Source organism: Momordica charantia (assembly GCF_013281855.1).
Source record: "Momordica charantia cultivar OHB3-1 chromosome 8 unlocalized genomic scaffold, Mcharantia_2.0 BLBB01000008.1, whole genome shotgun sequence".
NCBI lineage: Eukaryota > Viridiplantae > Streptophyta > Magnoliopsida > Cucurbitales > Cucurbitaceae > Momordica > Momordica charantia.
This window is the reverse complement of record NW_028275166.1, coordinates 15,400,115-15,413,056: the sequence shown is the minus strand read 5'-3', so window position 1 is coordinate 15,413,056 and position 12,942 is coordinate 15,400,115. Positions and strand designations below refer to the sequence as shown.

The following is a 12,942-nucleotide window of genomic DNA, read 5'->3' as shown; positions in this document are numbered from 1 at the left end:
TAGATGAGTTTTCAATAATTGATTTTAATTAATAAAAGGATAGTTTAGGCATTATACAAAAAATCAAGCTTAAATTTGTCCAAAAAAAAGTTTCTTCCACATACGTACTTTTTAATATACTAGTTAGTTATCACGGGCATTGCACGTGGTTATAAACATTTTAATATAATATTTCTAACAATTTAACATATTGAATAACAACTCAACATAATTTTTTTTTTAGGCATCAACAGAACTTTTAAATGTACTAATATTTTGTTTCAAATAAAATATATTTAATATAATATTTTTACCAATGTAACATATACAATAACAACTCAATGGAACTTTTAAATAATACTAATATTTTGTTTCAAATAAAATATATTATTATTTGTTGACATTTTCAATAAAAAAAGTACAGTCTTCAAATTAAAACAATAAAATAAGAGATATAAAAACATTGAATATATATAAAATTGAAATAATTAATAATCAAGTCTATTGTTAATTTAGACATAATAAATTAAATCAAATTATGTAACTAAAAATTCGAACAGTAGTGAAATAATTTGTTAGATTGTCAAAATTATAATTAAATATTAAATGATTGAAACAAATAAAATTACTTATTTTTACTCTTAAGCTACTTTCTAAAATTGAAAAATCAAATATATTTTTTCTATTTTTAAAAGGATAGATATAAATTATACTGCACCATTTAAATATAATAATAATTAAAAAATACAATCTATACCTATTGGTACAATTATTAACTAACTTTCTTAATCTAAATATAGATACAAAACTATTAGACAATTTAGAAAATGGATGATATAATTAAATATATTAAGGTAACATTATGTAGTTAAAGAAATAATGTTTTGATATTAAAAAACTAAAAATAAAATAGACACAATACAAAAATTAAAGTTTATGACGTAAAAATAAATTAAACCAAAATAGTAAATAAGAAAAAAAAATATAATCTTATTTGACTATATGAATGATGATCTGTCTCTTTCATCTTAAATTTATTAATTATTAGTTTTAATAATTATTTTTTTAAAATATTTTTAAAAGTGAGAACTTTATATTGCTCTCTCCTGAAATTCTGCCCACAATGATTCATTACTGTCTATGCAAACATAATTTCAATGCAAAATTCATTTGAAGTGGACAATTTTTATTCGTTGTCAATTTTTTTTAAAGAATACAATAATAATCTTTTTGTGTGTTTTCTTAAATTATTTACTCATTCTTTTATCTTTTGTATATTATGTAATAAGGAAGAATGAACTAAGATTATAGAATTGAAATTTGAGAAATAAACTGAATACTATGTACTGCCATGAAATCATTGAAAAAATGTGGGATAAAGAATCACATGACCAAGAAAAATAAAATAAGAACAACAACAATCAAAAAATCATATTAAGATAAATAAGAAAATTAATACTAAAATATAAATCAAACGTGAAAAGAACATTAACTAAATATTAAATCAAACTTGAAAATAACATTAACTAAGTATTAAAACACGAAGGTATCATCAATATATAACTTAAAAGTAATCCACATAAAAATATTTAAATAATCTAGAAAAAATAAAAGGTCCAAGATAATACGAATACATAATTTTGTTACTCTACCTCTTAATCGATTAAATATGTTTATGGAGTCTCAAATTATCTTTTGACATGGTTTAGTTTTCACTCGTGAAGACAAGAAAAATCTTCATTAATATTTTGGAAATGAGTTTTAGGTCATAGAAGAAAAAAACATGATCTTTCATTTTATAGATTATTTGTTATGGCACCTATACGTTGATAGATACATCTCTTCATTAAACAGTTGTAATTTTCAACGAATTAACTTCTCTTAACACACATTTTCATTCGAACAGTTACAACTCTTTTGGATTAAAATCCTTGTTTCATCGAATGGCCACAACTTTTTTGGATTTGTTATCTCAACAGACACTTTAACTCGAAAAGTCATGTCTCTCTTAGAAATTTGAAGGGCAAAATAGGTATGTATTTAAAAGTTGGGGGCAAAATGGGGAGGTAAAGATTCTCCTCCATAGTCCCATTTAGATATGTTATAGATATAGATTATAGATTATAGATTATAGAAAAATTTGAGAAATATGAAAAGTCACATAATAGAAAGTTTTCTTTTAATTTAGTCTTAATAAACCATTAATATTGAGTAAACCATTAATATTGAGTAAAGTGGGTGTGTGAATTAGGGGTAGTGTTAAGGGTATTTAAGTGGGTGTTATATATAATTAAGGATGTTGAAAGGTTTTTCTTTCTTTTTCTTTTTGAGTATTATATGTAAAATTAGTGGATGAATTTTCATTAATTGTTTCTAATTAATAAAAGGAATGGAAAGTTTTCTTTTTAATTTAGTCTTAATAAACCATTAATATTGAGTAAAGTGATGTGTGAATTAGGGGTAGTGTTAAGGGTATTTAAGTGGGTGTTAACTATAATTAAGGATGTTGAAAGGTTTTTCTTTCTCTCTCTTTTTGAAGCGTTACATGTATCTAAAATTGGTGGATGAATTTTTATTAATTGTTTTTAATTAATAAAAGGAATAGAAAGTTTTCTTTTAATTTAGTGTTAATAAACCATTAATATTGAGTAAAGTGGGTGTGTGAATTAGGGGTAGCGTTAAGGGTATTTAAGTGGGTGTTAACTATAATTAAGGATGTTGAAAGGTTTTTCTTTCTCTCTCTTTTTTGAGTGTTACTTGTATGTAAAATTAGTGGATTAGTTATTGTCCAAAAAAAATTTCTTCCACATCCGTACTTTTTAATATTTAATATATTATAGATTAGTCAACATTACTTAAAAACGAGGTTTGTTTTTGGAAATCATATGAATTATACGGTTTCTAAAACCGATTTAATAATTATGTATTTTTTTAATTTGTAGCCTAAATATATATATATATATATATATTATTTCATTGTTTTTTTTATGCTTCTGTCCCATCCTTTAAAATTTTCAATTTATCTATAATATTTTTCATTAATTTTGTTTTAGTTATAACAGCATGAATAGGTATCTATGATTGACTTGAGATATTTATGATTCTCTCCGGTGACTATTGAGAATTTTATGTAGCTTACAATTAATTGACTGTTTGTTTCTTGGTAATCTAAGATTTTCATTGGACGGGGATTTGGATATGTTCTCACTTTTGTTTTGTAGGAATGTAGGATACCAGGCATCTTGAGATGCCCAAGTATCCTAAAATGTACATATCGGTGACATCTAACGAGTTTTAGATACTCTTTACAATTTTGTCTTTCAATTTTTTTATATATAATTTCAATCAATTTTCTTTATTTTTTTCCAAAGGAATATTTATTTTTAATTTTTAATTAAAATAAATTAATGTACTTATCATCTAATAAACAACTTTATGCAATTAAGTATATTTGTAAATTACATTTAGATATATTATAAACTGTAATGAAATTATATAATATCTTCATTTACTTTTAATATTTTGAAGAAATTATACTATAATAAAATTTATTGATATATAATTTTGAAGAAACCTTTTTCTTTTTAATTTCTTTTCTACAATAGACATAAGTGCGTTATTTGTTTGCTCTTGCTAAAAAAACAAAGTGATGATGTGATAAATGAATTTCATTAAAAAAAATAACACCAATTATATGATTGTTTTTTTAAAAAATATATTAAAATTAAAAATAAAAATTGTATTAAATTACTGGGAATTAATTTGTTCTACAACATAATATATATAAAAATATATAATAAATTAATTAAAGTAAATCTATTATATTAAATAAATGAATAAATTATATGAAGAATCGTAAGGACATTTTTGGAACTTTCTATAAATTTAACACATTTTCAAGAACTTGCATTTGTTTTTTGTTATTTATATTTGCTATTTTTTATTAATTAAGATCACAAAAGAGAAGATAATGTGTCCATTGGAATATAATGTTTAGGGAGGAATGACATGTGAATTACCTTTTTCGTCCCTCTGCCTCCCTCTCTCTTTTTTTCTCTCTCTCTTCTTCTTCCTCCTCTCTCCTCCTTCCCTTACCTGACTCACAATGAACTTTTTTTTTAATTTAATAATCTGTTGATTGACCCATCACGTAATTGGTATATATCTCCAACAACAATGTTGTGAGTTCAATCTCCCACCCCACCTGTTATACTCAAAAAAATTGATCGATTGATGGAACGAAATGAGCCAATCATTCGTTTTTTTATTTAAAAATAAATTGTTAAAGACTAATCATTGATGGGTTTTAACAATAAATGGGCTTTAGTTACACTTTGTTTTATATGTAACCATTTATTTGTAATCTGTTGAAAGTGGTTAAGAGCCCAATAGTCTATATAAGAACGTTAACACCTCTTGTACTTTAAAATGGATTTTCAATACAAAATAATCCATTATGTTACGATGGTATCAGAGCACTCAAACGTCTAACGACGATTCAAGAAATATGACAAGACTCTGTAGAAGAGAATTCTGAAGTCACTACGAGTCAAGAATTCATGTTGATCAATCCGGGCAATAAAATCAATACAGTAAAGCTGATAGACATCAATTTCCTATTATGGAAGTTTCAGGTACTAGCAGCCTTAGAAGGTAATGGTTTAGAGAGCTATATTGATGAAAATAATCAAATTCCACAGCAGTACATTGTCAGTACAGAAAACTCGATAATTACACAAAGGCCAAACCCAGCTTATACGCAGTTGAAAAGACAATACAGATCGATAATCTCTTGGCTTCTGGGATCCATGTCAGAGGAGATTCTTGCAGACCTTCTTCACTGCAAAATAGCACAAGAAATATGGAGCAATCTTCATCAAATCTTTACTACAAGAAATCTTGCCAAAGTAATGGAAATTCGAACCAGACTTCAGAATATCAAGAAAGGTAATTCTACAATTAAAGACTATGTTCGACAAGTTAATAGCCTAGTTGATTCTTTACTAACTATGGGACAACTAGTCACACCAGAGGATCACATTCTTTACATTCTATCTGGATTAGGATCAGAATATGAGTCAACCATTTCAGTAATTACAGCACAATCAGGTGAAGTTTCAGTAGAAAAAGCTACTTCATTACTACTATCTCATGAAAGTAAAATGGATAAAGATGTGGCTCAAACAAATTTAAAGGCTTCAACACTACCATCAGTAAATCTTATTCAACAGAACTCTACTTCTCATATCAATGATAATCAGAGATCTCAATATAACGAGGGTTCAAGGTTTAATAATAACCAGTCATATGATGCTAGAGGCCGTGGTAGACATTTTAGAGGAGGAAGAGGGCCGTGGTATCCCAAGAACCGAGTGCAATGCCAAATTTTTCATAAATTCGGTCACACGGCTGACAAATGCTATTTTCGAGTTCCAAATCAGTCACATATTGGAGCACAGTCAAATGGGGGATCTCTTTATAATCAGCCATCTACTGGGTATAATAATCAGCCTATGTCAGCAATGTTAATGCACCCGATCTTAATAAAGATACCAACTGGTATCTAGATTCTGGAGCAACCAATCACATTACATATGATATGGGTAATATTGCCATGAGTAATGAGGTAATAGGAGGTCAGCTGATACACACAGCAAATGGGGCAAGTTTGTCCATTACTCACTTTGGTTATACTTCTCTTACTTCATCCTCTAACCATATTTTTCATCTTCAAAACCTTCTTCATGTCCCTTCAGTTACTAAAAATCTTCTTAGTGTTAGTCAGTTTGCTAGAGACAATAAAGTATATTTTCGATTTCATCCATATTTTTGTTTTGTCAAAGATCAGGTCACTGGTAAAGTCCTTCTTCAAGGAAATCTTCATGATTGTCTATACTATTTCAAGTTGACAGCATCATCTCCAAATTCTAAAAGCATTTCAACAGCCAATCATATTCTCCAAACTACTACATCATTGTGTAATACATTTATACCCCAGTGTAATAAACCCATAGATGTTTGGCACAAACGATTAGGCCATCCATCATCCCTTGTTATAGATAAAATACTTGACGAATGTACTCCTCATGTTTCAATTAATAAAACACTTTCATTTTGTCAAGCTTGTGCAATTGGCAAGAGCCATTCTCTCTTAACATTCTCTCCTTCCACCACCACATATACTGCTCCATTGCAACTTGTTGTTTCTTATCTTTGGGGACCCGCATATAAAACTTCCAGAAATGGGTATCGATATTACATCTCTTTCATTGATGCTTTCTCTCGTTTCACTTGGGTTTACTTTCTTGAAACTAAATCTCAAGCTTTCTCGACCTTTATCCAATTTAAAACCTTAGTAGAAAAACTTCTAAACACTTCCATTCTATGTTTCCAATCAGATGGTGGTGGAGAATTCAAATCCTTCTCTTCTTATCTTAAAACAAATGGGATTGAACACCACTTTTCTTGTCCCTACACCTCCCAACAGAATGGAATTGTAGAACGTAAACATCGACACATAGTCGATACTGGCCTTACTATTCTATCACACTCCTCTATGCCTCTAGAATTTTGGGATGATGCTTTCTCAACAGTTGTGTACTTAATAAATAGACGTCCTACTTCTACTCTTGAATGGATAAGTCCATTGGAAAAACTTTTTCATCAAACACCAAATTATTCATTTCTAAAATCGTTTGGTTGTCTATGTTATCCTTGTCTTCGACCCACAATAATCACAAACTACAACCTCGTTCTACCCCTTGTATTTTTCTAGGGTATAGTAATGTCCATAAAGGTTACAAATGCCTTGCTTTCAATGGGCGACTATATTTTTCTCACCATGTCATCTTTGATGAAATCTTCTATCCCTTTCAAACTTCAACTTCTTTTCCTAATTCCTCACCTCCTATTCCTTCCACTGTCACCACCACTTTATTTACTATCTCATCTCCCTCTCTACCAAACTCTTCTCCTATTTCAACTAATTCTCCCCCTACTGTACCTACTTCTTCTAGTCAACCTTTGTCTTCTCCTCCAACTAATATACTTCCAAATCCACCTACAACAGAACCTAATCCAACAAATTTTCTTAATTCGTCTCCTTCTCCTCATCCTACAAATTCTACCTCAAATGCTTCGTTATCTGCTGACCCTTGTCCAACGGTACCTCAGAACACCCATACTATGGTAACTCGTGCAAATAATGGAATTTTTATACCCAAAGTTTATTTGGCTGATTACAAAGAAGTAGAACCTACATCTGCTAAGGAAGCTTTGAAACATAATCATTGGCGGAAGCCTATGGAAGAAGAATATGCCGCTTTAATGAAAAATCAAACATGAGAATTAGTTCCACCTCAACCAAATCAGAAAATTGTAGGCTGCAAGTGGGTTTTCAAGATTAAAAGAAACACAGATGGTTCTATATATTGTTATAAAGCACGTCTCGTAGCTAAAGGATTTCATCAGACAGCTGACATAGATTATTCAGAAACTTTCAGTCCTATTGTCAAACCAGTTACAATGAGAGCTTTATTTACCTTGGCTTTAACTAATGGCTGGGAACTTCGTCAAATTGACATAAACAATGCATTTCTACATGGTCTACTTAAGAAAACTATCTTAATGGAACAACCAACGAGATTCATTGATTCAGACTCCAATCATCTTGTCTGTAGACTGACTGGTGGTTTTGCTGAACGCACGCACTGAGCGTGGTAACAATTCTATAGATGCAAGCGCACACCTATCAGAGTAATATAAAATGGATGAAGTATCCAAGTATCGATCCTCAAGGACTTCTAAATAATTTCCAAACTCTAAAGTTTTAATGAATAGTGAACGTTGAAATGAGTGATTTTTGTAAAATGGGAAGTGGTCACAAATAATGGTTTTGGATTTGGGATTCTGTCTTATAATGGTAAAACCTAGCCCGAATTACTTCAAGTTAGCCAACAAAGAATCAAGGATACGCTAAGGACGATGTGCATTTTACTTTAGGAACCAACGACTACGCTTTTCACTTGACTTATGTCTAAGCAAGTTCAAAGTCCTAAGACATTCCCTAATATGTCTATTATGAGAGATATCTTAGTTTTAGGATGGAAATAGTCGCAACCTCGGGGTAAGGTCCTATGTCTAGGCTACTTAACCGGAACTCTTATGTCTAAGGCGCTCCTCTCCTTGGTTTAACCACTCAACAATGCAAATAAGCAACTTTTTCAGTATTGACTTGTTAAGACTTACAGTGGCCTTCTCTAAATCCTAACTTTTTGGGAAAACATGTTGACTAATGATTGGAAAGCAAAAACACTACTTCTTAGCAACCCTTTTTAGAAATAAAAGGCTAACTATCCATAACCGGGCTAGAGACGGGAATTTAGAAAGACATATTGAAGAAAATACAGCAAGTAGAATGGTTGAAATTGGAATGCATGTGTGAAAAACAAAAGTTAACTAACGGAGAGTTTTTATCGGGATTGAGAGCTTCGCCCTTCTCTTTCAAGCAAGGGGGAGTGTCACGTGCTCTTTCCTCCAAAAACACAACTCTCTTAACTAAAAATAAAGTAAAGGCAAAGGGAAGATAAGCAAAGTGCTGGATTTTTATATATTTGAATAAGTAGAAAATAACTAAGTACAAATGGAAACAAAACAAAGCTCAATAAAGGAATGTAAAGTGCTCGGGATTTAAAAACCAAAAGCAACTAATGAAAGCAACTCAAAAGTACTTAGAAAGCAACAAAGAAACACTAAAAATGATCAAGAGAAGGAAGCAAAGCTTGATCCATTTGGTGGAGAAGCTGCTGGAATTTATAGCTGTGCAGAATTGGTTAGGTAGGTCCTAAAACGATGGTGAATCACCCATTTCCAACTCCTTTGACTGACTAAATCGTGCTCAAACTGATAGTGGAACACTTCTTCTACACGTATGCATCGGTTGGAACCACCAAAACGCATTGGAAGACGCGTTTCATTAAGGGCAAAGTTGGAAGAAAAACTGTTTTCTGCAGCCTTCCCAGGCGCTTGGCGCCTCCCATGTTGGTATTTCCGACTTTTTGCTTCTTTTGATTAATTTCCAGTCCCAAATGGTCCTAAAATGTCATAAATACAATATAAGCCAACCACAAACTATCATATATGAATTTTGCATGAATTGGAACTCAAACAACCGAGAAAAAGTCCGAAACAAAGTTAAAACATAGTAAAAACAGCATCTAAAACCTTCTTTTTACGCATGTAAACAAGCGTAATCACACCCCCAAACTTAACTTTTTGCTTGTCCTCAAGCAAAACTTAGCAACTTTAATCAACTTTCTCACATATGGACAAGGTAAAGCAAAAACAACCGAGATGTTCAATCATAAATTGTCTCAGGGAAAAGATGTCAAAGCCTACCATTCTATTGCCTTTGTAAGCTTAGTCACTATAAACCAAGTTTGAAATGATAAAAACCTTCTCTTTCGAAATCCTTTTTCCTTTCAAAAACAGAAAACGTTTTCAAATACCCCTAAGGAATATGCACACTCCCTTTTTACATAGAGACTTTTACATCTAAAAGACCGGCTACTAGCCCTTGAGGTTTCCACACAATAACATCGGTTTCAACCATAGCTACTCATAGAAAGACTTTGAACTAACAGCTAGGTCATAAAACGATGACAATGAGAAACACGAAGTCACTTATCACCATCCTTACTGCTATTTTCAAAGTCAACACCCAACCTAAAACTAAATGGGTGTCTACAGTAGGACTCGGGAATCATAAATACATCTTCTTTAACTCTCATTGTTTTTACCACTCTTTTCTTTCTAACACAAGTCTTTTCCCCACTCTTATTTTCTCTCAACAAGACTCTTTTTACTCTTTTGCAACTTTTTTTTTCATTTGTTTTTTTTTTTCTTTTTCTCTTTTTTTTTCTTTTTTTCTTAAGCTAAGTGCTTTTCAACACTTTCTTTCTTTCCAACTGACTTTTTTTCAAAAGAAAATAGCATGATTTTTCAAATATAATAAAACTTTATCTTTCTGAAACAATGACTGACACAACGACTGTCCCCCTCAAACTTAAGAGAGACAGTGTCCTCACTGGGAAAAGACTTTTGCATTGGATGAAAAAGGCTGAACAGTAAAAAGGACAAGGACTTCCTATATAGGGGCAAAGAAAAAGTTTAAAGTTTGTAAAGATCAAAAAGACATAAAAGAAAATGAGTTTATCACAGAAACGAAGGAAATAGCTCAAAGCTTAGTCAGGCATAGGTAGGTCTTAAAACGATGGTGAATCACCCATTTCCAACTCCTTTGACTGACTAAATCGTGCTCAAACTGATAGTGGAACACTTCTTCTACACGTATGCATCGGTTGGAACCACCAAAACGCATTGGAAGACGCGTTTCATTAAGGGCAAAGTTGGAAGAAAAACTGTTTTCTGCAGCCTTCCCAGGCGCCTGGCGCCTCCCATGTTGGTATTTCCAAATACATAGCTGATCTTCTTCAGAAGGCTAAGATGTTGGAAGCCAATGTCATAGCCACCCCTATGATTAGTGGGTCAATTGTGTTAGCAAGACAGGGTGAATTACTTGCTGATCCCTATCTATACCGTAGTGTGGTGGGTGCCCTACAATATGTGACATTGACTAGACCCGAGATTTCTTATTCAGTCAACAAAGCCTGCCAATTTATGCATGCTCCTACATCTATTCACTGGCAGCTAGTAAAGAGAATACTTAGATATCTAAAAGGTACCTATGACCATGGCCTACTACTGACAAAACCTACTTTGATGCAACTTCAAGGGTATACTAATGCAGATTGGGCATCAGACCCTGATGACAGAAAATCAACGTATGGGTTTTGTATATATTTGGGAGGAAATCCAATTTCATGGGGTTCTAAAAAGCAATCGATAATTTCAAGGTCGAGTACAGAAGCGGAATATCGTGCATTAGCTCTTGCAGCTTCAGAATTGGTTTGGTTAAAAACATTGTTTCGTGAGTTGCATATTCCCGTTTTGTCGAATCCCATCCTCTGGTGCGACAATCTGAGTTCAGTTCATCTCAGCTCCAATCCCATTCAAAAAACGAAACATGATCGACATCTATTTTGTTCGTGACTTAGTAATTTCAGGACAACTAAGAGTACAACACTTACCGTCGACAGCCCAGATCGCAGACTTCCTCACAAAGCCGTTGTCTCCCACGAGATTTCATGCCCTAAAAACCAAGCTCAATGTTCGTGCTTCCACTGCCATTGGCTTGAGGGGGGTGTTAAGATTAATCATTGATGGGTTTTAACAATAAATGAGCTTTAGTGATATTGGGCTTTAGTTACACTTTGTTTTATATGTAACCATTTTTTTGTAATCTCTTGAAAGTGGTTAAGAGCCCAATAGTCTATATAAGAACGTTAACACCTCCTGTACTTTAAAATAGATTTTCAATACAAAATAGTCTATATAAGAACGTTAACACCTCCTGTACTTTAAAATAGATTTTCAATACAAAATAATCCATTCTGTTATGATAAATCATCACCAATTGGTTTAAAGTCTACAAATACGAGGATATGGAAGTGTAGTGTTGCATAAATATGATGCTTGCAAGAAGTTTAATGTATTTATATATTAAGAATCTAAAACAAAAAAAAAAAAGACCAAAATTTGTTTTATGTATTTATATATGTATTTCTTAAGAATCTAAGGTGAATGAAATTTAATTTATTTTGTTCTGTTCATTGTATACAACAATTGCCCGTTCCTTTAAGATCTCATTTGAGGTAGGTTCATATTGCGAATCATATTTTTATCTCTTATTTTATTATGTAATAGGACTCGTTTTAATAGCTTATTATAATTTATGCTGTTTTAGCATGTTTAAGAATTTAAAAAAAAAAAAATCATTATCATTTGTACTCATTTAAAATTGTGCATAAATTATGTATATAATAATAATAATAATATAATAATAATAATAATAAAAGAAAGAAGTTGAATACTAAATCATGTAGAGAATAAAAAAAAATATTAAAAAAATCCTTAGTCCACATGATTCACGATGAACTTATTATTTATTTAATAATCGATTGGGTAAGAATGAACAGCTCAACCAATCCGAAATTTTGTTTAATTTAATACTAAATCCCTACCAATTGTGGGTTTAGAGTCTTACAAATACGAGGATATGGACCATAAACATGATGTGTGTTTATGCAAGGATATGCACAACAGTGTATTTCAGATTGCAGCTCGAACTCGGCCTCCGGACCGATCTGAATACTTGGGCGGACCTGCACAAAAAGGTGAGCACTCCGACGATCAAGTCAGTATAGGTCGGATTCCCAGTTTAGTTCGAGGTCAGAAATCATCGTACCTGATCGCGGAGTGAGGTCCTCTACTTATGGGTGGTAGTCCCGCTAATCTCGCGACGGTTACACCCGGTAATCTCGGGACCGTCGGTTACACCCGGTAATCTCGGGACCGACGGTTACACCCGATAATCACGCCGCTGACAGTAGTTCACATCGGCCCCAACCGAGCTTCTCGGTAGATCGGACCTCGGCCCTCATACTTAGCATCTGTCAACGCTAGCGGTGGTGATCTCGGCGGTCCGAGCTGGGCATGACTCATGAGTCATCTTGGAGCACCAATAGGGGTCATCCACGTGTCCAGGGTATTCTCTTCCCCAAACATTGGCCCCCTCTCTGTCTGGTCCGATCTCGACCTGGCAGAGAAGTTCATTTGATTTGCTTCGGACACGTGGCGACTCCCTATTCGTGGGAAAACATAACCGTTGCGGTGGATTTATCATCCGAATATTCAAATATTCCGACGCTTCAGATCTCCGGGAAGATCCTAGCCGCTCGTTGATTACACGTGTACGGTGGGGAAATTTTTCCGACGGGCTATAAATGCCCCCAGCCCTTCAGGTCATACCTTACGTTTCCTGAATTCTTGGAGTTCGATCTGAAG

General features: G+C 32.6%; 1 long non-coding RNA gene across 1 annotated transcript; it reads right to left on the bottom strand.

Moving 5' to 3' along the window:
• Window positions 1–4,526: 4,526 nt before the first annotated feature.
• On the bottom strand, window positions 4,527–11,310 carry LOC148209606 (uncharacterized). Its single transcript, XR_015792989.1, has 2 exons — window positions 11,127–11,310; window positions 4,527–4,819 (listed from the first exon to the last, which is right to left on the bottom strand). It is a non-coding gene; the product is annotated as an uncharacterized LOC148209606 (long non-coding RNA).
• Between the last annotated feature and the right edge of the window lie 1,632 nt (window positions 11,311–12,942).